The following is a 21,491-nucleotide window of genomic DNA, read 5'->3' as shown; positions in this document are numbered from 1 at the left end:
TAATGTGGGAGACAGAGTAGGGCACCTTATAAATTGTGAAAAACATGTCAACTAAATGTATTATGACCAGACAAATGGCCTCATAGGCTAGCATGCATGCATTGATATATTATATGTTAACAAGCTTGTTTCTCTACACCCATCACCAGTGAAGTGGTTTTACAGCGCCAAATCTTAGATGGATAGAGTTGTATCTTGCTCCTGCCTGGGGTGAACAAGACCATGGACTGTGGTAAAAAGGAGAGAGGTTAGGAGAAGTGGGGGTATGATAGGAATGAACAGACAAACAAAGGTACACGCAAGTGACAGGATAGGTGTGTGCTTGTGGTAGAAGGGATACATGTGCAATCATTGGTAATGGATCAAAGCAATGTTAAGACAGCAAGGAGGTCAAACAGGTCTATGATGCTCAGTTATCTTCTAAGAGGGCAATTTTTAGTACAATGGTACTAGAATTGGCGTGTGATTGTGTGGTGGACAAATTATGTGCTCAAGTGTGCCTTGAAGTGTGGAGATTTCTTCATCAGGAAGTCTTTTAAACATTTTACCAGGTAAACCAGGGGGATAATGATGGAGTGCCAAGCCTCCTGACAGAAGTCGCAGAACCAAGAGTTGGCCATGCAAAGATAAATGTGGGCAACAGAAAAGGGAAAGAAGGAGGAGCTGAAGGAGCAATATCGATCCTCCAAAATCCATACTAGTGTGGCAACTTGAAGAGGGATGAGAGTCAGTTATCAATGTTAGGTGATATGAGAAAGTGTGGTGCCTTAATTGGGTTTATGGTCTTTCCATCTAATGCCATTGCATCTAATGCCATTCCATCTAATCTTTTCCATCTAAAAAGTTTGCATCTAATGCATTTTTATTTCTTCTTTTTTTGGCGGGTGCGGGGGGTCACCCGACCCTGTTTTTTACTCTTAATAATGCACCTAAACCAAAATGAACCCTTTACCTCCCCAAATAATGCATTAGATGCAAAGTTTTTAGATGGAAAACCTTTTATGGAATGGCACTAGATGCAATGGCATTAGATGGAAAGACCAGATACCCTTAATTGGGTACATATTCCTTTAATTTCACAGTCTACTCCCATCGATAGTGCACGATTGAATACCCCATTCAGGATGCATGCAGTGGCCTAAAGAAGGCCTTCTCTTTTTCATCATGAATGGGGTGCAATCAGTGTCTGTATCCCTGCTTTAGGTGAGGCACTTATACATGGCCCATTGTTTTCTCAAAACGATTAAGTAGGCATTCCTACAGTGCAAAGCTATGATGCATGCGATACTAGCTTAGCAGCAAAGTGCATTACATCACCAGCATAGTGGTTTCAGCGGAAGCCTGTCTGGAAGATGGCATTTTGTGCCCCTGCCAGGTGTCTCCAGACAGTAGTCTGTGGAGCAAAGGAAAATGAACAGGGCAAGTGATGGTAGACATATATAGCACAAGCAGGGGGATTCCAACAGAGGATCAAAGAGGCAAGATATTGTTTATGATAGCTTGGGAATATGTTGATCCAGCCAAAGTAGATCAGGAGTGCAGAAGAATAGGAGGGTACATTCTAAGGTTTCAGAAGGAGAAAGGAATGTTTATTGGAGAGTAGCTTCAAAGAGATTCATAAGGTATTACTAAAAGTGGCGTGTGGCTGTGTGATGGACTTGTGATGTGCTTGAGTAGAACCCAGAAGCATGTTGGCTTTTATTGCCCAGGAGTACATTTAAATTCTCTGACAAAACAAGCTCCACTATAGCATATCTGGGACTACCAATCTTAATGGGAAATAGTGGACATGTCAAGAATAGTGTGTTGCGAAAGGTGAACATGGAAGGCAAGAAATGACAGTGATACTCTGGCGCCATTTTCTGTGCACTAGTCTCATGCCACGAGCATGTTTTTGGATCAGTTCTAGTGAGGCATTCATGTCTTCCACTGTGCCCTGGTGTCATGGGAACTGGAGAGCAAACACCCTTCTACTTACTCCCAAGACCACAAACTGTTGCCTTCTATAGATAGGAGAGCTGGGAGAAAGAAGACTCTTTTTTAAAAAAAGAGATTGGGTTTTGAACTGTTGCTTTTCATTAAGCGAAGCCCTGGAACAGGTTTCCTGGAAGTTCTATAGGTCTGCTAAACACTCTATAAAGTATTGTCTGCGAGGACAATATTGTAACAAACTTCATGGCTCTTTCTTTGCAACAGAACATCATATGTGTGTGCCCTGCTCTTGAAAAAAGCTACAATGATCACACACAATAGCACATCCCCCTTTGAAAACAATGTCATATAGCAAAGAGTTGGCCACATACTGCATTGTTTGAAATCATGCAGCAGCAATACCGTGGAGATTGATGTAGCCAGACGACAGCAGGAGCATGCCGAACGGCATCAACAGCAGGAGCATGCCGAATGGCATCAACAGCAGGAGCATGCCGAACGGCATCAACAGCAGGAGCATGCCGAACGGCATCAACAGCAGGAGCATGAACTGCATCAACAGCAGGAGCATGCCGAACGGCATCAACAGCAGGAGCATGCCGAACGGCATCAACAGCAGGAGCATGCCGAACGGCATCAACAGCAAGAGCATGCCGAACTGCATCAGCTCCTCCACACCAGTCTGTTAGCTTTTAGACCTGCAATAAGACATGAGACAAACATCGGATACACCCCATCCTGATGGAAGAAAACCGCCCAGTGGTGGTAATACCCCTCGGGAGATTATGGAACATGGCTAAAATACCTCTGATGTCCCATGGGCCCTGTAGAGAGGGCTCAGAGATGATCACATTTGTACTACTGGTCAGTTTAGAGTCCTCCCACCCATCAAGTAAATGGGGCACCTCAGCAGAACACCTGAGATTGCCCCTGTCCTGCTACCTTTTTGTGAGGCACATGCAAGAAATCAAGTACGACTGACTCACCGGCATCAAAGGCGATCTTGAATGCATGGACTCAAATTATACAAACTATTTTTGATATTCTGGTGTAAACTATTGACAATGCCCTACTATGCAAGCTTGACCTTAAAACCTAAAAACTCTAAAAATAGAATACACCCACATAAGGCTGAAAATGAATATGAAAAAGTGGCTCCATGAACAGAAGATATAACTAAGATATGCCTGCATACATCGGTATTACCCAAATTGTTCGTTTACAACTGTTCGAATGAACAATTGACCGAATTTAAAGGGTCACAATTGACTATATATATATATATATATATATATATATATATATATATATATATATATATATATATATATTATATATATATATTTATATATATAGGGTTTTGGGCGGGTTTGGGTTGGGTGGGGGGTTGCGGGGGGTTTCCCCCCGCATATATGTCACAATTGACCTTCACAATTCGGTCAATTGTGAAAAGGTCAATTGTCGTTCGAACAGTTGTAATACGAACAATTCGTATACAACCCACACATCAACTAAATGTTCTTCCCTCCCCACCCAGGATCCTATGCTTGACTCTACCACACTTATACCGTATGACTCGAACTCTGCCCCAGGCCACATTCAGATGTTACCAGACAACCTTGACTCAGCCTACCTTAGCTCAGCAAAAGGTTACAGACTTAGATAGAAGTCTTGGTTTATGTTATAATATGAATGACGTTCAGGCACAAGAATTTCTGTTACTCATGGTGCCTTAGTAAAAGCATTACCCACATTATGTAACCCGAGTGTCAGCTCAAATATCGGGTACTGACTGTAAGTAAGCAGGCTACTAGGATATTTAACCTCATCCCATGCTTCCTATTCTTTGTACATATGTCACACACGCTCTTTGAAGAGTCCCCCTTGCAAGTTAACGCATTATAAAAGTCAAATATTAATTTTTGCTAATAGTACCCTATGATTGGAGAGCAACATTGCCATATCATTTACTTGGCCTGTAAGGGATAATTGGTAGGGACTCTGCTTGGCATTATTCATATGTAAAATTAGGGCAACAATATTCAGATAACTAGAATGCTTTTGACACAATCTGCAACCTTTCAACATGTTCAGAGTTCCATGGGGCATAGACCTTAACACATTATATGTTAACTCTCTGCTATTCAAAAATGGTTTCACTCTGCACTTGTTGAAACCTACTCAACAATTGAAAGTTGCAGTATGTTGCAAACAATCTTGTATGCAATTCATAGTAATTGTGCACATGCAGATTTATGACATTTTCTTAAACTGCACATATCATCATGAGGCTTTAAATTGGATTTGCTTGAAAAGTATTGTGGGTATGCACGTATCCCAGTTAGAGTTTTACTTCTACAATCCATCACTTTTTACAGAGCCTTGTCAACTACTAATGGAGGCTAGCACAGGAGCCCAGGAGGGGAACGGGTGGAAGGGAACAGGTGAATACTCCTTCAGGGTGAAGAACAAATCAGCAACTTTCATAAAACCAATTGGATGTTTTGGCAGTACAGTACAGTGAAGGAAAAGTGTTTGTTTGCTCAAGGCGAGGAAACTATAGTAATAGCCTGGGAATCTGCACCTTCTATTTCTTTGTATGCCCAGCTGCTGAGGACTTATCAATATATTCATGGGTTTGCATTTATTTCTTCTAGCATCCCCATGCATCTTTCTCAACTGATAACAGTGAATTTCAGAAGAGGGGTCCTTAGTTAAAGAAGAAAGTACTCAATATGTTTTAACTGTGAGCATTGATTCTATTGACTTAAAGGGCAAATATATGTGATTTTCTTCAACAGGGCGCCAGAAGAAACCTTGTTGATTTTTGTCTAGGCTGTGGTGATCAAGGATGGGCAAAACTATAGGCTGTATTATGTTGCCTGCAATTTCACTTCCTACGTCCGTGTTACAATTAGGGTTCCGATACGATTTTACTCCATACTTGGAATCAAAAGATTTTTCAGGGAGTAAGAAAGTAATAGCTTTTGCCAGTCGGGATATTTCAAGCTTATTGAAATATGTTCTTTCCCCTTAAAATTCCTCTTGAGATCATTCAGTAACATCATTAAAGTTCCTAACAATGGCACTGCTCTGATGGTCAATGATTCGAAAAAAGATCAGTGGAATTTTGTGGGTAGAAGCAGGGGGTAGATTCCTATATGTTCATTGTTTCCCATTTTTGTTGGGTATATTGCCCTGGTTTTATTAAAATAGTATATGCCTCCTAGCTGTAAGGCTGGTTTTAAGTAAATGTCACAACTCACAGAACAACATCATAATGTGGATAGTAAGCAGAGGCCCAGGAATTCAGATCATCGTATTCTGTGGTGCAGTTATTCTGATGCAATTATCATCCTTATATAAATGAGGCATTTTCTGCTGGCCCTTGAATTACTCCATTAATGTGGCACATGAACTCCTATTGGTATGTTTTCTGACGCATACCTTCAAGTTGCAATTATTCCATTTGCAAAAACAGCATAATGCCTGCATTTTCTGACAACCACATCAGTGATTATCTGTTTTTTTAAATAAACGTGAGTTTTTTTCCCAATGGCATAAAACACTTTCTGCATTGTCTCCGAGCAGTCTTGACAAATGAATAGCCACAACTAAACCTATTGTTTATCCTGAGCATGCAAAGCTTTTTTGTGCATACACGTTTTTCTCTATGCACAAGAGTACTTTTGGTAGTTACTATGGCATATCTTGAAGCCTTGGACTGGTTAATGAGCTCTCCTTATAATCACATATAAATATTTGATTTTATAGCCTATATTTTTGGAAAGAGATTTTAAGATGCTCCTTTTACACTGATTTGTAAAGAAGTACAGTGGTTGGGAAGGGGAAATTTCCTTCCAAACTCTTCGGAGATGGTAGCTCACTAACTACGCATGCTCACAAAGTGGCTTACATCATTATTCAGTTGCGCACATGGAAAATAATGTGCGCACAAAGGCTAATCATTTCCGCACTTAGAGAAAAATAATTAGAGGGAACATTGATGGTACCTGTATCTTAATTCTTTAAAATCTGCTATATTTGTGTCCCCTTCCTTAATTTGATAGTGAAGTGGTCTAACTTCCACCTGCCCCTGCTCCGGAAACGTCCTTCCACCTGCAAACCAACCACCAGCTGCAATGCAACTGAGCACGCACTCCGGCAAGGATGGACTTCTATGATGCATGGTTCACAAATCTAGCCACGGGAACTTACACACAAGCCAAAGACCGTAACCGCGCGGCCAGAATATGTTGAGAAACCCCATCAGAAATTTCTTCATTGGGGCACGGTTGAGTTCGATTTTTCATGACGAAAGATATTCTATACAATGAAATAATTTGTGTGTGTCAGAAATGTCTGCGGCGGACTCCCACCTCTTGCTGTTCTCTCTGCTCCCATTGATGTAGCTGAGCATTTGATCCTGCCTGTTTCATGTGCCATCGGAAGTGCACATCACATCTAGCAGAGAATAAATGGCCCGTATTTGCTTTTTTATATTAGAGAACGCGCTGTCGGATGCTTTTTTTATACCTCAGAAAGTAGTCTTCTGTTGACGTCAACACTTGCTCCTAGATAGTCAGAGTTTGCAAAATGATAAACCATGTTTTCATTTGCAATCCTTTTCCTGTTTCGAGAAACGTGGCCTTAAAATGTGGATTTTGTTTGCTTTACAGGAACCCTTTTTTTAAAGTATGTTGCTCAAACCTTTATTAGAGGCTTGAGGAATTCAAAGTTTTTCAGACCAGTGATGACTTGAATGGGGGAGAGGTGGGTATGGCTCAGGGAAATCCACCAGTCCTTCATGTCGAGGGCTTGGAGGATGTGGGCCAGTGTAACCATTTTGAACTTGTCCTTGCGTAAGTACAGGAGCCCCAGATCCAGAATAGGATGCAAGCCTCCAGCTTTCTTCGGGGTCAGAAAATATACAGAGTAACCAGCCCCTGCCACATTTTGATTATGCACCTGCTTGATAGCACCCTTCGTCAGAAGCTGACAAACCTTCTCCAACAGAAAAGGGTCCGGATGCAAACAATGGCTCAATGGGGGATAGACTGGAGGGCATTGAGCAAAAGGGAGGCAATATCCCAGGCCAACGACTTACAAGGTTCAGGCATTGGATTTGGCGAGACACTATTCCTTGCCAAACAGGGAAATTCTACCCCTTACAAGGGTCATATTGTTGAAGTCTGTTTCACAGGCGCTTCACACCTGGGGCTGCTGAGGGCATGGATTAGACTGACAAGCCCCCTCTTGGGAGCACCTCAGCCCTTGCCCCTTGCCCCTGGCAGGGTGTCGCTGCGTACATTTGTTTTTTGTCTGAGGAAGCTTGTCACCTGCCCCTGGGGGAATAGGAGGGGTAGGGTCAAAGTCCCCTACCTGTACTCTTGGGGGCAGCAGTCTGATGGCGCTGAAGCACGAGACCCAGGGATTAGGCATTAGTCCTCAGGGAGTGGAACTTCTGGAGGTACATATCAGCCTCAGCACATATCAGCGTTAGCAGCACCAGGAGTTTAGCCTGAACATCTGGGGGAAAACCTGAGGTCTTCATCCAGGTGTGGCTCCTCAACACCGTCTCTGTAGCTATGGTAGGCACCACAGAGTCAGCCATGTCTAGGCCAAACTGTAGAATTTGGTGGGACTGGGCCCCTGCCATCATTGACAATGGCCTTGAAGACCTCTCTAATGTCACCCACATGCAGGTGCTCTGCAGCACCTGAAACTGCAGATCAGAGACAAAAAGACAATTTGGCCAGGGCCAAGGAGACATTGGTGCCCCTTAGATCTGGGCAGCCTGAGCCAAAAACCTTCCTCCCATGGCATCCAACCTCTTACTCTCTCTGTCAGGAGGTACGGATGGGAAGGAGGAGGTCTTCGGGCTCGCTGTGGAAGCCTGGACCACAAGACTCTTAGTGGAAGCATGCAAGGAAAGAAAAGCCAGGTCAGAAGACACCGGCCTATGCTTTTTCACTAGACCCGGGCCACAGTCGGAACCAATGCTAGCTTTGTCCCTAACTCGAGGACTGTTGCCTCAGGGTTAAATGGCAGTAGTCACCCTTCGTTGAATGTCCGTCAACTGAATTTGAACTTTGGGTCTGGAAGTGGCAGATAACCAGAAGTTCTCTACCATCTTACCATCAGGAATTGGAATGAAGGTTTCCCCCAGAGTTGGTGCAGAAAGCATGTCTAGCTCTGGAGACATGCCCAGCCCACTTGCCTCTTGTAAATCAGCAGTGATTGTAAAACAGGCCTCCTCACTATAGATCTCTTCAGGAAAATCACTGACCTCCCTGGGGCACAAAGGTTAAAGCCCAAAGGGTATGGGGTCACCTTCCTCATCAGAAATGTCCTTCATCTTTGACATGAATGCACCCCTAGGGAGCAGGGCATACTCAGGAGGATCACTGGTGGCACAGTGGAGAATTAGGCTGGCACCAGCAGACCAACGTCGGAAGGCAGAGTGGTGCAGAATAGCGACGCGTCTTCATCTCTAGCCGAGGCTAAAGGCGTATGGTCGCTGGCTGTCACAGGGTCTCTGCTGGCTTGTTTGAGAATTATGGAACCCGATGGTGCCTTTGGTGCTGGGGCCTTGACAAAAATGTCTAGCATCTTAAGCCGAAAGGCCTCCCATTCCTCGGGAGTAGAAGGGTTGGGAAAGGGCCCTGTGGTGCCATATCCACACAGGAGTCCCCAGAGCAGTGACGTCCGTTCCTCAGAGAGAACGAAGAACGATGACTGGAGAACCACCAGGTGATGTTTCGTCTTCTTTCTGTCCTTGTGGTCTGGTGAACTTTCTTCGGTTTGGCACTCCATGTCTGGTGACCTTGAACAAGTCCATCTGTGAAAAAAAGGTGAAGAGTTTCGCAGCCCACTCACAAAGCGCCTTAGGGTGCGTAGACTGACGTGACCCACAGCCCCACATGTCAATTCTTCCAAACAGTAAACATATGCTCTGGGGTCGTAAACACACATTTGGCATCCTCAGTCAACTTTCTGATTAAACCCTGTGGACTTTGTCAGATTCGGCATGGCACGAAAGGTCAAAACCAAGTGAGCAGAGTGCATGGAAAAAAGGAACTAAGGTCACAGGATTCAGCGCACCAATATATACTGGCTCTGGCTTGACTTTTTCAACAACACCTGACCAAGCACTAATCCCAATGGACCCACAGACTGCAACTCTCAGTGCTGCACGACCGGTAAAAGAACACATACATAGAAATGTTCCCAGTTGGAATTATTTAGAACAACATGGTTAGACAAGACTTTAAAACAAGGCTAACGTCACTTTTCTTCTGCAATCCTTTCCATCACTTCAAAATGTCCAAAGTACTACTATCATCAGTAATAACGATAGCATACAAAACCAATTTGTTTTAATGGACATGGGAAAAACTCTACAATCATTATTTATAATCAAAAGAGACAAATACACAAACATCATAACAGTGAAACATGCATATAACTAATTATCAAAGATATAATGATGTGAGATAACCACAGACAAAAAATTGAAGGTACACATTGTGTACACATCGTTAATTCCTCCTAAATTGCTAGAATAGCTAAATGAATAGAGTATCCTAACAATCACACTGTAGGTCATAAGCTAAAGTACATGTTGCTGGCAGGGTCATTGGTCCCTGGGCCCCAGGGTCATTAATCACCCTGCCAGCTACATTTACTTTAGCGTATGACCTACTAGTGCAATGCTCACACATGACATTGGACAACTTGTAGTTTTTGCACAAGAGGTAGAGCACAATTACATTGATGGTGTGAGGAGCAGTTTGATTTATTTTCTTGATTGGCGAGGAGCTGTATGGAACAATTCCTCTGGGGCGCCTAGAGTGCCAATGCACAGATCCAACTATCCTGCATGGCGGGTGCGAGTGGTGCATCCTCTGCTGTGTGTTACCTGTATTCTGCTACTCGTGGCTTTGCTTTGCAATTATAAATGGAGAGCTGCAAGTGACAGAGTGCAAGAAAACGAGGGTAGGCTGAATGCCCTACTCGGGGATCACACTGGGAACGTTTGAGATGGCAGTATAGTCTGCTGAGAGTTGGTTATAGCATCAATTAAGGATGCTTGCTTTTTCATTATTTGAAATCAACAGGGAACCTTCTCTGCATTATGGCAAACAGGCAGCTTTGTACATTTTTAGTTTGGGCTATTACCTATAAGCTTATGCTATTGCATTAGAATACTGCTAGAGACAAATAGCATATGAGGAGGTATCTAATGCTTCACCCACTCACGGCCAGGTTAATCCCCCTGGCCATTCCCACCCACTTCCTGTCCCTCACTGCCCAAAACACAACCTTCTGGGATCTATTTTAGCTAGCTGTTCAAGCCTTACATCCTTATTTGTGCTCGAAGGGCCTGCCGGTGTTTTTTTCACAGCAGTCTTCGGAGAGTTTATGATTTAATTGGAGCAGTGAACGCGCGCTACTGGTGTACTAAAAATGTTTTAAGCAGGTCTGCCTTCAGCCTCTCGATTTATTAACAGCACGGTATCCTTCACTGAAGGCCTGTTAAAAACAAGCATTGGCAAAGCCAACAGTTTTGGCTTCTGTATAAGTATTAGGCATTTGCCAAACAGTGCTACTGCATGCCGAGGTACTCGCACCATTTTGCAGCTGCTACCACCGATGGCTGGTTAATACCACTACAGCAGTGCCTGGCAAATACCTTTTCAATGCTTACACAAAAGCCAAAACTGTTGGCATTGTAATGCTTAAATGTATGCAAGTGACCTTATTCACAAATTAGCCAATGAACTTTTGTGCAGTGCGGTGGGGACTTGACTTGAAATGCATATGGCGCTTCTCAGTTAACAAACCCAATTTTTCATATGAAAGGGTGTCCAAAGATGAACTTGCCCTATGACCCATTAACCGTTAATTGCTTTCTGCTGATCAGTCCTTATCTAACAATAGGGCTGTAAATCATGGCTCCAATGGATGAAACTGTGATTGATAGACAGGCAGGCAGCCCAATCATGACAGCTCTGATCCAGACTCACACCTTCAGGACAGGACACCTCATGCACAGGGATTGAAATAAAGATGTATTGAGCAGGAGCTGAAAGCCACTCCCATGTCACCCTGTCAAACTGGATATTAAATTATGCCTCTTATTGTAAACGATTGTATGTATATTGGCCTAAGCCAAGTTGCTTAAAACTGTATGCGAATAACTCTCTACGGCAAGGTCTTGACCTTAGAAATTGATGTTTGATTTTGATTTTATTTTATTTATAAAGCGCAAAAAACCAGGCCCAGGGGCAACCGGGCCATCCGCCATCTTGAATCAAACCGCCATTTTAGGTTCTCTTGCTGTGTAAAAGTCACCCTGTACATCAAAATGGTGGACGATGCCATTCCGAACAGAATCTGGTCGACATGACCTCCGCACAGCTAATGTATAACTTGCCTACAGGCCACTTGTTAGGGTCGTGAACTGAGACCTTGTCCTTCTGTTGACCTGCATGTAAATGGATTACCTGTATCAACGGAACTGATCTATGCACATACTGATGAATAAATTAGAATTTACCTGGCAGAGACCCTAGACCAGTAATACATTCATGGAATGGTTAACCCGCGAAGGGGTTGGACAACAGGCTGGAGAAATGTATAAAAGCCTGAATGTCCCAATGTACAGTCTCTCACTGAATACATCGAACCCCGTTGAAGTTCGTTGTGTTGTACTGAGGGCCGATAGCTATCCGATTCGTCATTTGACTTTGTCATTGCTTGACCTTAAAATAAAGTACTTTGTATGTTCCTTTGTAACCAGTGTTTGGTGCGTTTCCTTTGGGTTTCCCGGCCTCATATTATTTTTCTCTCTTCACAGTTGGCGCCCGAATAGGGGCCATCAAGATTGATGCCGGACCATTGAAGGTTGACGCATGCTATCGGACCGGGATCGGACGGTGTGATACTACGGGCCCGACTGAACGAGATGCGACACCTCACAGCGCTGCACAATCCGATCCTTGGACGATAGCCGTGCGGTCTGAGACGGCATCTTGACGAAGGTCCACTTTTGAGGCGGGCAGATTTGCCGAAATCACCAAACACAAGGTAAAATTTATTAGGTAAGTTCTTTGATAAACCGTACGGTCCTCCTTAGGTTTGGTCAGGTGAGTCGTGACCCGACTCTTAATTTAACCCTGACAATTCGAATTTGGTGCATTGTATCTGCAGACACAATTATTGACCAGGTAACACCAAGTTTTTGAGAAATGCCTGGGAAATTGTCTAGCTGCTTTAGGGCATTATTCCGCAGCGATCGACAATCTTTGGAATTTAGCCACCCAGCACCACAGGAGGGGTCGCCGGCGTTTACTATGTATTGTAAACATGGCATTGGAAGTGTAGTATTTAATGATATGTGGCACAGACAAACCAGACATGCCTCCGAACTTCAGTGGCCAATCAATGTTAGTTTTGAGATCCCTCGTAATGAATACTTAGAGTCGGTCTTATTAAAGAAAAAGGCCAGACCCGCAGCATTTGATGTTCTACAGAATTGGAAAAAAGAAGCGTTGCAGAAGCTTAAGACCAGGGAAAAACATGCGCGCCGTCATAAAACGAACGCTGAAAAGGCGTTGTTATATGATCAGGACAAACAGTCTGAGTCAGTTAGGAATATGGATAGGGCTTTCTCACTCGGTATTCAGAAAATCTATCCTTCTAAAGACCTTCATGTTTCTGACGAGTTTCTTGACAAATTGTTAAACGAGCGAAGGCCTGGTGCCTCTGCACCACCTCCGTATGATCCTCTTCCTGTTGCTTTGCCTCTTCCTGCTGTTATTCCTGCTCTCCCTGCTCAACCTGTTGTTCCCATTCTTCCGGCTGTTGTTCCTCCACCTGCTCTACTACCTCTTCCCATTGCACCAGTAATAACACCTCCATTGAATCTGCCTGCACCTCCACTCGCGAGTGGTTCTGTACCGACTATAGTTGATCAGGGTGCGGGGTCGAAGGTTGTTACTCGTAATACTGTCCCTACAGATAAAAAGCGGGATTTGTTTGCATGGGCTAAGCATTGTATGGAGAGAGATGATCGAGCTAATGTTTTTGCCACACTGTCTAATATGGATAATTTTCCTGAAAAAAATTATGTTTTTATTGAAGGTTTAGGGATTCATTTATGCGTAATGTGGAGTAAATTAAATAATGTGGATCTCCCAAAGGGGCTGAGGGATCTGAATACTTTAGCACTATCAAGAGATACTGTGGAGAAAGTACATGAGCATGTCGAGAGGTTGTTTGAGTATAGGAGAGACTTGGAGAAGTTACGGAATGAGGATGACGAAGAAGAGAGTATGTATGTACAGAAACTATTTCTTCCGTGTCGTAAAAGGGCATCTGAGGAAGCACAAATTTGTACAAGAGATGCGATTAGATGGATTTCGGATTTATCGATAACTCTGGTTGAGGTATATGATACATATAGTCAATATACGCTAGAAATGCAGAGGAAGGTGATTCAGGTAATGGTAGAGTACCTGCAGGATGAATATGTGAGGAAGAAGGTTAGTTGTCCCACAGAGTTACTGGGTATTTATAAGTGAGCTTTTTCACTTGACACTTCTTCGACTGCTTTAGCGCTCGACTTAGCTCTGTTGCTTAGTAAGCGTTCGGAGTTGCCTATATCTCAGTTGCCTATGAGAGAGCTACCTCCGACATTTGTCCCAAAAGTTGAGATTGCCGCTAATGCTGCAGCAGGTATAGCTGCTGTGGACATTCCTGCACATTATGGTATCACAGTTTGTTCCGTCCCGTTTTCACGACAGGAAGTGAACACTATTAGGCAATCTATTCCCGACATTAGGAAAAATCCGACAGGATTCTATAAAGAGATAGTGTAACGCTCACCTGATTCCCGTAGAGGCGCCGGTCTTGACTGGGCATATACCGTATCTTCAAAGGTGATGTGTAACACACGGCTGGCTCTTTGGGCTGGACCTCTGTGCACTGTATGTCTGACTCGAAGGGTAAGATGTCTGCAGATAGAAAATATGGGATTAAGGAACTGGGTTATTGAATGTCTCTCTCTTCTTCCCTTTCTCTTCTCCTGTAGAACCCCAAAGGTTAACGCTCTCACCTTAGGTAAGTGAACGCCGTGCTCTCCATCTGCCTCGGGGCAGGGTGCTGTAACCAGTTTCTTCACTGGATAAGGGGAGCAGGCCTCTTGACTTCAGAGGACTGCTGTCCGTCGTTTACTGCACGAACGGTAAGTTTCGAGTAATTCTAATGTCTTTAAAGTCTTTAGTAATGATGTTTCTTGTTTTGCAGGGTTCCGGCGATGGCGGATGACGGGCTGAAGTGAGTTGAAGATGGAGCCCGTGTGATGAATAGAAGCGCCTGGAAGCACGTAAGTAAGCGCTTGTTGCCTGCTTCACGATGCGCTCTAACTGTCTTTTTATTTTGCAGGTACAAGTTCGGAGCGGCTGCAGGGTGCCGGAATACCCACTGGGTTAGATGTGGAAAGGAGTAATGGCACGTGAGTATTAAAGTTCCCCAATGTCTTTAAACGCACCTTGTTTTGTCTTTCAGATGCGGGATGCAGCGCCGAAGGCCTCCGGAGCGTGCGAAGAGTTGGTAAGCTTTTGTCTTTCAGATGCCGGAATGCAGTGTGAAGACCTCCGGAGCGCACGAAGAGTAGGTAAGCCTTTGTCTTTCAGATGCCGGAATGCAGCGCGAGGCGTTGGTGACAGCCGATGGACCAGGTAAGTGAAGAGCTGTCACTGAAGACCGTAATGCTAACCTGTTCTTTCTTGTCTTTATAGGTGTTGCTGAAGACTGGATTCAGGATGGTAAGCCTTTTTCCTTAGGCCCAGGATCAGATGCAGAAGACACGATGAGCGTTCTGCTGCAGAGGATGCAGAATAACGCAAAGCAAGATTCATCCATCGGGTGTGGTTTAAATAGCCTCCTGTAGTGCTTATGTGTCTCCTTCCACAGCCACGCCTAGGTAAGAAAAGAGTTCCTGCTTTCCAGAAGAGTTCCAGTGTTCTGAATCTAGGGAGTGGCTCCTGCCCCACCCAACAGGAAAGGTAGTTCCAAACAGAAGAGGATCAGAGGCTCAACTGGCAGGCAAGTAAGCAGCATGGTCTGCTGCAGGTAAGTCCACCCAAGCATTATGAGCCCGGCGCTTCCAGCGCTGGGACTGGGCATATTTATGAGCCTGGTGCCACTGGCGCCAGGACTGGGTCCAAAAGGTCCCAATTGTGACTGGTTGGCACTCGGAACCTGGGTTATGGATCTGCTTCCAAGGGAGTTGGGAAAACCCTGACCTTTTGGAAGCAGAGATCATGACAGTACCCCCCCTCAAGGCCCCTCCCAAACCGGGCTTCTCCGGGGGTTTTGGCTTGTCAGGAAATGTTCGGTGAAATCTTTTGATTAGGCGAGGAGCGTGGACATATTCAGCAGGTTCCCAGGATCTCTCTTGGGGGCCGTAGCCTTTCCAGTCAATTAGGTAAAATGGTTTAGATTTGGAGATCTTGGAGTCCAGAATGCTTTTGACTTCAAACTCGAGTTCTCCATCAACTAGGATAGGTTTTGGAGATTTAGTTAGTCGGGTTTGAGGTTGCACGGGTTTTAATAGAGAGACGTGGAAGACCGGATGTATCTTCATGTGCGGGGGCAAGTCCAACTTGACCGCTACTGGGTTTACTATGGTAGTGATGGAATAGGGACCAAGGTATCTTGGGTTGAATGTGCGTGGCCCTTTTAGAGGTAGATATTTGGTGGATAACCAGACTTGATCCCCTACTTGATATTGAGGGGCTTCCTTCCGATGTTGATCTGCTCCTTTCTTGTATTGTTCTTTAGCCCTTTGAAGGTGAGAAACAGCTTCCTTAAAGGCTTGGGTGATTGTAGAATGCAGGTAGTCTACTGCTGGTGTTTCAAGATCTTGGAGGGGATCCAACTACGAGGTTCGAGGGTGACTGCTGTACAAAAGAAAAAACAGGGTTTTCCCAGTTCCCGAATGGACAGAGTTATTGTAGGCATATTCGGCTATCCAAAGGATGTCTTTCCAAGTTTTTTCAGTTTGTTGCAGCATGCAGCGTAAATACTGTTCCAGAGTTTGATTGGTCCTCTCGGTTTGTCCGTCGGTCTGAGGGTGGTGACTGGTCGATAGTCTCACATCAATTTGAGCCGACCGACAGCAACTTCGCCAAAAATGAGAAATAAATTGACTACCTCGATCCGAAATTAGAACCGAAGGAAAACCGTGCAGTCGGACGATGTTTTCGAGAAATTCTCGGGCCAGAGTTGCTGCTGTTGGCAAGCCTTTGAGCGGAATGAAATGCGCCATCTTGGAGAATAAGTCCACGATTACTAGAATCGTATTGTATCCGGAGCATGGAGGTAGATCGGAGATGAAGTCTATAGAAAGCGTATGCCAAGGGCGAGGTGGGATGTCAATAGGGCGTAAGAGGCCTGCTGGTCTTTCCTTTTGACTCTTGTTTTGGGCGCATACTCCACAGGACATTATAAAGTCTCTGATATCTTTTTTCCAAGACGGCCACCAGAAGTAGCGCTTGATCTTTTCTGAGGTCTTGGCCATACCGGGATGTCCTTCCATTAAAGAATCGTGATAACAAGAGATTACTTTTTTCTGTAAATCTGTGCTGGGTAGGTATAATTGTTCTTGGAAATACAATAAGTTGTCCTTTACTGCAAAGTCCTTTCCCTGCAGATGCCAATTATGTATGTCTGCTGGAGTTACAAGTTGCCTGGCTTTATCCTTAACTTCCTCTATGGATTCTGTGGCGATTACACCCAGAATTCTTTGTTCGGGAATGATTGGTACAGGTTTAGGGTTGATCAAGTGTTCTTCCACTCCCATCCGAGAAAGGGCATCAGCTTTACCGTTCTTTGTACCAGGTCGATAGGTAATTATGAAGTCAAACTCGGCAAAGAATAATGCCCAACGGAGTTGTCTAGAGGATTGGGCTTTTGCGGTTTTCAAATATTGCAGGTTTCGGTGATCCGTAATCACAGTAACGGTGTGTCGGGCCCCCAGCAGATAATGCCGCCAAGCCTTAAAGGCAGACTTGATAGCCAGAAGTTCCTTGTCAGTAATCGTGTAATTGATTTCAGGAGGCGAGAATTTGCGGGACCAAAATGCCACGGGATGCAACTGATTGGTTACCGGGTCCTTTTGTGATAGAACTGCCCCCATGGCAAGGCTTGAAGCATCAGTTTCCACGATGTAGGGGAGTTCGGGGCGAGGGTGTTTTAAGATTGGTGCAGAGATAAATTTAGTCTTCAAATCCTGGAAAGCTTGTTCCGCCTCGGTAGACCATTCAAAACGTTTGTTTTTCTTTAACAAGGCAGTGATGGGCTGGACTATTCGAGAGAATTCGGGGATAAACCTGCGGTAAAAGTTAGCGAAGCCTAACATGCTTTGCACACCTTTTACGGAGGATGGTGATGGCCATTTGAGAACTGCATCGACCTTCTTTGAATCCATACGCACTCCGCCAGGTGATAATATGAATCCCAAGAATTCAACTTCAGTCACGTTGAAAACACATTTTTCCAACTTAGCGAAAAGTTTGTGTTGACGCAATCTTTCGAGGACCATTTTCACGTGTTTCCGATGTTCAGATTCCGATGAAGAATAAACGAGGATGTCGTCAATGTAAACAACAACACACACATCTATGAGCTCTCTGAGGACATCGTTCATAAAATATTGAAAGGCGGCCGGGGCATTGCAAAGTCCGAAGGGCATGACCTGATATTCAAATAGCCCATACTTGGTGCGGAAGGCCGTCTTCCATTCATCGCCCTCTTTTACTCGTACCAAGTGGTAAGCTCCTCTAAGATCCAGCTTTGTATATATGCATGCTTTTCTGACTTGGTCCAGGAGTTCAGGGATCAAAGGTAACGGATATCTATTCTTAACGGTGATCTGGTTCAGGGAGCGATAATCTATACAAGTTCTAAGGTCTCCTTCCTTTTTTGGAATGAAGAACAAAGCTGAAGAAGCAGGGGACTTGGAAGGACGAATAAACCCATTTGCCAGGTATTGATCCAGGTATTGTCGAAGGTGAAGGTTCTCAGGCTCGGTGAGGGCATAAATTCTACTACAAGGAGGAGTAGATCCAGGTATCAGGTCTATCTGGCAGTCATAAGACCTATGAGGAGGTAGAGAGTTAGCCTGATCCTTCCGGAAAACATCTTGGTATTCTAGGTATTCGGGAGGTAACTGGGGAGTCTCTGAAGAAATTGCTGCCAGTGCAACACCAGGTGGAGGGTGACAAGTAGAGACACATTCTGGAAACTGGACCGTTCTTGCTCGCCAATCGATCAGAGGATTGTGTTTCTCTAACCAAGGTATTCCTAGAATAATCTGAAACTGAGGGGCCTTGATCACATAGAACACAATCTTCTCATGGTGTCCATCTTGACTTACTAGCGTCACCTCTTGAGTGGTATGCGTTACTGGCCCGGAGGCTATCTCCGTACCATCCACCGTAGTAATGACGTCCTTTACAGCCTTGGGACAAAGAGTTAGATTCATCCTCAAAACCATTTCATGATCCACATAATTGCCGATGGCACCGCTGTCGACGTAAGCTTCAGTTGCATGTAATTGATCCGGATTATCAGGGCTAATGAGGACCATAGGTATCACGAAATGCGAGGTCACGGAACTGGTTTTCACGCTCGGCAAGAGGACCTCTATTCTTGTCGGGCGAGGTTGTTTCCCTGCTCAGAGTTTGTAACTTTGGTAACTGCAGCTCCTACTGCCTTCTTGGCAGGTTTCACTGGACAGTCTCGAAGAAAGTGCCCTGAGTTTCCGCAATAGAGGCATAATTGCAACTGTTTTCTCCTTTCCCGCTCCTTTTGTGTTAGAGGACCTTTCAGACCCCCTATTTGCATGGGTTCCCCGGAGTCTACTCCTTTGGAAGGAGTTGGCGGTTTGGAAAATACTCGAGCATCAAACTTGGAACGATCGGCCTTCCTGTTCTGCAGTCTGTGATCTATTTGAACGACTAAGTCTATATAGTCCGAACAATCTTGTGGGGGATTCACTACTTGGGCTAACACATCTTTGAGCTCTCCACGTAGACCTCTATAAAACAGCGTAATCCTTTTGTCCTCAGGCCATTGAGTTTCCACTATCAGTCTGTTGAAAGACGCAATATAATCCAAAAGGTCTTGATTACCTTGTCGCAACGAAAGAAGCTCATTGTCCAAGGCCTGCCCCTGTGAATGTCTTGCGAACAGTTTTTCCATACTGAGCTGAAAAGCTTGAAAATCATGGAGGACCGGATCATCTTGATTTACTAGAGGGATCGACCAGTCTGCTGCATTGCCACTAAGGTACGAAAGCACGAAAGCTACTTTAGCTTGATCAGTTGGAAAGGCTGCTGGCCGGCATAAGAAATGCAACCGCCACTGATTGATAAATACTGCAAACCTCTTTGGGTCACCAGAAAATCGTTCGGGCGGAGCCAGAGGTACATTCCCAGGTAGGTTGATCTGCACTGGATTCATAGAGGATGTAGAAGGAAGATTTCCCCCAGATGCGGGTAACGGGGTCTGTCCGGCTTGTGACTGTAGCAATTGTCTAGCGAGATCATCTGTTCGCTCCTTGGAAATAATCAGTTCCCTTCTTAGAGCGTTCGTTTCCTGACGGGCTGCATGCACTTCTGCCCTTAGTTCCCCAAGTAACTGGGCTAGCTGGTCGGTATCCGAGGTTTCCATAGCGCCTGGACGGGAGTTTTGTGGTAGGCTTTGTGTTCTGTAACGCTCACCTGATTCCCGTAGAGGCGCCGGTCTTGACTAGGCGTATACCGTATCTTCAAAGGTGATGTGTAACACACGGCTGGCTCTTTGGGCTGGACCTCTGTGCACTGTATGTCTGACTCGAAGGGTAAGATGTCTGCAGATAGAAAATATGGGATTAAGGAACTGGGTTATTGAATGTCTCTCTCTTCTTCCCTTTCTCTTCTCCTGTAGAACCCCAAAGGTTAACACTCTCACCTTAGGTAAGTGAACGCCGTGCTCTCCATCTGCCTCGGGGCAGGGTGCTGTAACCAGTTTCTTCACTGGATAAGGGGAGCAGGCCTCTTGACTTCAGAGGACTGCTGTCCGTCGTTTACTGCACGAACGGTAAGTTTCGAGTAATTCTAATGTCTTTAAAGTCTTTAGTAATGATGTTTCTTGTTTTGCAGGGTTCCGGCGATGGCGGATGACGGGCTGAAGTGAGTTGAAGATGGAGCCCGTGTGATGAATAGAAGCGCCTGGAAGCACGTAAGTAAGCGCTTGTTGCCTGCTTCACGATGCGCTCTAACTGTCTTTTTATTTTGCAGGTACAAGTTCGGAGCGGCTGCAGGGTGCCGGAATACCCACTGGGTTAGATGTGGAAAGGAGTAAAGGCACGTGAGTATTAAAGTTCCCCAATGTCTTTAAACGCACCTTGTTTTGTCTTTCAGATGCGGGATGCAGCGCCGAAGGCCTCCGGAGCGTGCGAAGAGTTGGTAAGCTTTTGTCTTTCAGATGCCAGAATGCAGTGTGAAGACCTCCGGAGCCCACGAAGAGTAGGTAAGCCTTTGTCTTTCAGATGCCGGAATGCAGCGCGAGGCGTTGGTGACAGCCGATGGACCAGGTAAGTGAAGAGCTGTCACTGAAGACCGTAATGCTAACCTGTTCTTTCTTGTCTTTATAGGTGTTGCTGAAGACTGGATTCAGGATGGTAAGCCTTTTTCCTTAGGCCCAGGATCTGATGCAGAAGACACGATGAGCGTTCTGCTGCAGAGGATGCAGAATAACGCAAAGCAAGATTCATCCATCGGGTGTGGTTTAAATAGCCTCCTGTAGTGCTTAGGTGTCTCCTTCCACAGCCACGCCTAGGTAAGAAAAGAGTTCCTGCTTTCCAGAAGAGTTCCAGTGTTCTGAATCTAGGGAGTGGCTCCTGCCCCACCCAACAGGAAAAGTAGTTCCAAACAGAAGAGGATCAGAGGCTCAACTGGCAGGCAAGTAAGCAGCATGGTCTGCTGCAGGTAAGTCCACCCAAGCATTATGAGCCCGGCGCTTCCAGCGCTGGGACTGGGCATATTTATGAGCCTGGTGCCACTGGCGCCAGGACTGGGTCCAAAAGGTCCCAATTGGGACTGGTTGGCACTCGGAACCTGGGTTATGGATCTGCTTCCAAGGGAGTTGGGAAAACCCTGACCTTTTGGAAGCAGAGATCATGACAGATAGAGTCTGTCTTGCAGTCCTCAGTGTTCACCCTAGGCAATATTGACTTGTTATTCCCTGTACTCCTGCCCGTAGATTTTTGGAAGCAGGTTAGAACAATAGATGATGCACCTGGGTTGGGAGATACGTGGGCTAATATAATTAGGCTTGACGGGGAAAGGCCAGCTGGTGAGAGACCGCCTCAGGTAATACTCACTTTGCCTGACAGAATCATTGCGAAATTAAAAACTATAATTCCCGAAAAAAGAATTATTTGGGACAAGCTTACGGCCTGTGTCCAAGGAAAATCTGAGGGTGCCACCGAGTTCTTTAATCGG

At 45.1% G+C, this 21,491-nt stretch overlaps 1 protein-coding gene across 2 annotated transcripts in view; it reads right to left on the bottom strand.

Moving 5' to 3' along the window:
• PARD3B (par-3 family cell polarity regulator beta) overlaps positions 1 to 21,491 on the bottom strand; it is a 2,582,324-nt gene that overhangs the window by 58,324 nt on the left and 2,502,509 nt on the right. The window lies entirely within an intron of this gene.

Source organism: Ambystoma mexicanum, chromosome 9 (assembly GCF_040938575.1).
Source record: "Ambystoma mexicanum isolate Mex_15411 chromosome 9, UKY_AmexF1_1, whole genome shotgun sequence".
NCBI classification, from domain to species: domain Eukaryota; kingdom Metazoa; phylum Chordata; class Amphibia; order Caudata; family Ambystomatidae; genus Ambystoma; species Ambystoma mexicanum.
This window is presented reverse-complemented; position numbering and strand designations above follow the sequence as displayed.